This window comes from Rhinopithecus bieti, unplaced genomic scaffold (genome assembly GCF_001698545.2).
Source record: "Rhinopithecus bieti isolate Rb0 unplaced genomic scaffold, ASM169854v2 scaffold_17429, whole genome shotgun sequence".
In the NCBI taxonomy this organism is placed as follows: Eukaryota; Metazoa; Chordata; class Mammalia; order Primates; family Cercopithecidae; genus Rhinopithecus; species Rhinopithecus bieti.
In genome coordinates, this window is record NW_016808905.1 from 921,671 (window position 1) to 926,550 (window position 4,880).

At 41.1% G+C, this 4,880-nt stretch overlaps 2 pseudogenes; both read right to left on the bottom strand.

Annotated features, from left to right (window-relative positions):
* LOC108539191 (60S ribosomal protein L30-like) overlaps positions 1 to 583 on the bottom strand; it is a 7,491-nt pseudogene extending 6,908 nt beyond the window's left edge.
* The window catches only part of LOC108539179 (immunoglobulin-binding protein 1 pseudogene), a 15,645-nt pseudogene extending 15,045 nt beyond the window's left edge, over positions 1 to 600 (bottom strand).
* Between the last annotated feature and the right edge of the window lie 4,280 nt (positions 601 to 4,880).

Consider the following 4,880-nt stretch of genomic DNA (forward strand, 5'->3'; position numbering starts at 1 on the left):
AAAAAAAAAAAAAAAAAAAAAAAAAAAAAAAGAAAATAAATATATAAAGTTAAGTAAGAAAATGTGGGAGACTTTATGTTGAGAAGGAATTCTTCAATGAAACTCAAAAGCATAAGCCATAAGACAAAAATGTGATAAATTTAATCAACTCTTCGTATTCAGTGAAGACCACTGTGTAAGAGTTAACAAACAAGTAACAAGATAGGAGGAGACAGTTGTAATGTCTATAACTGCTAAGTGGCTAGTATCTAGAATATATAAGAGATTTATACATCAACAGGAAAAAGACAGGAACCCCAGTAAATGAGTAATTAATAAAAGGCAAAACCAAACAGGCTATACCAGGCATATGCTTGAATACTCAAACTCATTAGTAATCAGAGAAATAAGAATGAAAGACCATCGAGATTTCACTTTACACCTCTGGCAAAAATTAGAAAGATGGATAATGCAACTGTTGGCTGGTACTGGGGATTTTTCAAGGTCTCTTTTAAAATAAAAAAAAAAAGGAATAAGCTTACCTTGTGCCACATAATTTATTCCTGGTTAAATATCCCAAAGGAATTTTGATACTGGCCCATCTGAAGACAAAGGAAACAGTATTATCACAGTCTAGTTTGTATTGATGGGAAATTGGATGCAGTCTGAGAGGTCACACTGGAGGAGTCAATAGGCAAAATATGGTGGAACACCGTGCAGCTGTTAGAAGAAAGGGATTAAATAAATATATAGCAACACGAACAAATCTTTAAAACAGTGCTGATGTACTTATGAGAATGTCATTTATGTTAATTCAAAATACATGCATACGAATCAGCAATACACATTTAGAAGGAAGACTGGTAAACAAAATGTGGATTTTTAAATGCCTTGGAGTGTTTGCCAGCAGTGGGAAGAGGATGGAATGGGAAACGGGAGTAACAAGAGGATCAAGAAATAAAATGCAAGAGGTCTTGTGTGGACTGTGATAATGATGTCATGAACAATGACATCACTAACTCAGCCCTCTACATCTGAGGTTCAGCAAAAGAGAAACGTAAGAATTGCCCCGATCAGATAGATGTAATTGAGAATATTTTTTTTGTGAAGGAAATGGTTTAATTCCCAAAGGAAATTAAAGACGGCCACAAACTCCTTGGTGCACTCTATTTCTCTTCCCTTAAATCTGGGCTCTATGACTGCTTTACCAATAGAACTGTGCTAAAGTGACTGTGTACTAATTCTGGGCCAGCAAAAGTTCTGGGCTTCTGCTTCCTCCCTCTAGGAATCCTCACTCTTGGGAAACTCCCTCTCAGAATCCAGATACATGCTGTGAGAAGCCCAGGCCACATGGAGAGGCCACGTGTAGACGTTTCATCAGAGCGGCCCAGCTGAGCTCCAGCTTGGAGCTGTGAGCCATGACAGCCAGCTAGGCTTTCCAGCCCAATTAAACCCCAGGGCAACTACAGCCCCAGTTGATATCACAGGAGCAGGAGACCTACCAGCTGAGCCCAGTCAATCCACAGAATCATGAGGGTTTACACATATTGTTTTAAGCCTGCCATATCTTGGGAAATTTGTTACACAGTGACAGATGAACCATATAATTGCCACATCGTTAAAGAATAATCAGAAGCATCCAAATCGCAGTAATGCTCAGAGTGATCCCCAAACCACAAATCGTTTCTTCAAAATTTACAAAAGAAAAGGCAAAAGCAAATTAAGAAGGGATGTGGTGATATTGAAATCAATCAAACAGGATGAGATTTTACACCTTCAGAAGGGTGGAGGTTTAGTGGTCTGCCAGATGTCGTACCCGTCCCAAATGGCCCAGAATGTTGGGGAGGCCACAAGGTCTCTGTTTCTTTCTCACTTTTCCTGTCCTCTCATACCTTGGTATTTCAGCCCAACTATTTGATCTGTAAACAAGAATTCTCTAATTTATTGCATGAGGTAATGTATATAAAAATACTTGATAAAATGTAAATACCTATAAAACTTTTTTATTTTAATATATTTATTTGAGACCAGGTTATGAGACTGGCTAATTTTTGTATTTTTGGTAGAGATGAGATTTCATCGTGTTTTCCAGGCTAGTCTCAAACTCCTGAGCTCAAGCAATCTGCCTGCCTCAGCCTCCCAAAGTGCTGGGATTATAGGCATGAGCCACTGCACCTGACCAGTTATAATTTTTAAGTGTAATTAACAAAAAGCCCTTCTATTACTGTATCCTCAATTTCTAGGTATAAAGAATTTTAAAGGCCGGGCGCAGTGGCTCATGCCTGTAATCCCAGCACTTTGGGAGGCCAAGGCAGGCAGATCACTTGAGGGCAGGGGTTCGAGAACAACTTTGGCCAACATGGTGAAACTTTGTCTCTACTAAAAATGCAAAATTTAGCCAGGCATGGTTGAGTATGTCTGTAATCCTAGCTACGCGGGAGGTTGAGGCAGCAGAATCACTTCTGCAGGTGAAGGTTGCAGTGAGCTGAGATCACGCCACTGCACTCCAACCTGGGTGACAGAGTGAGACTCTGTCTCAAAAAAAAAAATTTTACAAACGACTATATTCAGGTTGCTTTCATATTTAGTCTGATGAATATTTGATCTGGACAATGTTATATGTATTTGGGACATCCATTTACAATCAGGAGATTTCACACAAAAATGTAAATGTTTATTTTCTCCTGAAAATTGGAAGATGTGACAACATGAAGTCCTTGCATTTTCTAACGTCAACAATGGATATCTTACCCCAAGCTCCACTCAAAAAAGCAGAAACAGAGACAAGGATATGTGTTCAGGAGTTTGTTTTGGGAAGAGATCTGGGGACAAGAGAGAAACAAGGATGGAATGCCAGTGCAAGGATGTGTTGCAAGGTCACTGCTGCAGGCACCTGAAGCTCAATTCCACTGGGGACTCTAAGGAGCTGTGTAGGATGAGCCTCAGTTTTGTGCCAGAAAATAGAAGAAGGGTTATTTATCTATTAGTTCCTATCTTCCCTTGGTCAACAGTTACACCATAAGGTGTTAACTCTCGAACTTCCAGGTTTGCCAATGCAACCTCATGGCTGCAGATTCTTGCAGCCATCCCATTCAGCAGCATGGCTTTCGGAAGCCCCAGGGGCAGAAAGCAAGAGATACACAATGCAGCTGAGGCAAGGTATTGTTAGGTTACACTTGTTCACAGCCAGTTTCTGCAGCAACTACTGGAAGAGATGGTCAAAAGGGGGGAACATGATGTGGAGGAGCTGAGAAGCAAGTACCTCAGGTGGCCAAATTTAACAAATTAGGATGAGCTTGTTTTCATCTATGAGAATCCACTGAGAGCCGTTGATTTTTAAAGCTTCTATTTACCATTTTCTTCTATTTTTGAGCACCATGGGTTCCTCCGCTCCTGCCCCAGTTATACAAGTCTCCACAGAGAGGGCAGCAATGTGTCCTATCTGCACAGAGACTCTAGCTTGGACGAGCTCTACAAAGAGGTCAGTGACCTCCCAGGATGCCAACCTTCTGTTTCCATAAGTCAAGACATAAGTGCCTAATAACCAGCTAGGAGGATCTGACTCTTCTTAGGTTCTGCTCCTGCTTATATTTCTAGATATTAAAAGGCAGCCTATTTATTAAAAGTATAAACTTGCCCGAGTTTGAATTGGCTTCACCTCTTACCATGTCCTCTCTGTGACTGAGATTTCTTATCTGTAAAACAGAAATTTAATATAACCTATGTCACAGGCTTATAGTTAAGATTCACTGAGTTAAGCTGGACATGGTGACTTGCACCTGTAATCCTAGTGACTCCGGAGGCTAAGGCAGGAGGATCGCTTGAGCCCAGGAATTAGAGGCTGCAGTGAGCTATGATCATGCCACTGCATTCCAGCCTGGGTGATGGGGAGACACCTGTCTGCTAGAAAAAAAAAAAAATCAGTGAGTTACTGCATGTTAAGTATTTAGAACAGTGCCTGGCACTGAGTAAGCCAGCTCTTGGTAAAAACCCAGTTCCGTGTTGTGCACACATGCAACCAACTCCAGCTGTTCTCTTTGAGTAGGAGGAAAAACCGGTATGCATCTAGTTATTGAGGGGTTAGCAATGCTAGAATCCACTGCCTTTGTTAAATTCCCCACAGTGCAATACATAGAAAATACTATTGATGGGGCTCAGGACATGCCACCCTAAAATATGACGGCAGAAGACCAGAATATGCTACCCCAGATGTGCCCCTTTGGCATAAGGATTATTTTTGAGAAACTGTAGACACAGGAGAAGCTCAGAAAAGTTACCCTTTTGAAAGACAAACTGACATTTATGAAGCAAATCTCCATTTTTAAAGGTGTCTTTCTCTCTGCACCAGAAAGAGAAGGATAACTAAATTACTAGAGACTCTTATCAATGGAGAAATAATTGATTAAAATGTCATAACAGGTTCACACCTGTAATCCCAGCACTTTGGGAGGCTGAGGTGTGCAAATGGCTTGAGCCCAGGAATTTGAGACCTGCCTGGGCAACATGGCAAAACCCCATTTCTACAAAAATTAGCTGGGCATGGTGGCGCATGCCTACAGTCCCAGATACTTGGATGGCTGAGGTGGGAGGATCACCTGAGCCTGGGAGGTAAAGGCTGCAGTGAGCTGAAATAGAGCCACTGCACTCCAGCACGGGCAACAGAGTGAGATCCTGTCTTAAAAAGAAAAGAAAAAGTCATAACAAACCTTGCCCTTGTTAAGATGCTTTTCTTGATCATCTCTGCCTAACCAGGCTTTCCCCATACCCTTCTTCCTTTGTTTCAGGAAACATGGTATTTAAGCCTGAACTCTCAGACAACTTTTTGAGATCTACTCTAGGAGATTTACTTATTTCTCTGGGTATGTCTCATATGTACAGGAGATATACTGCTATTAAACTTC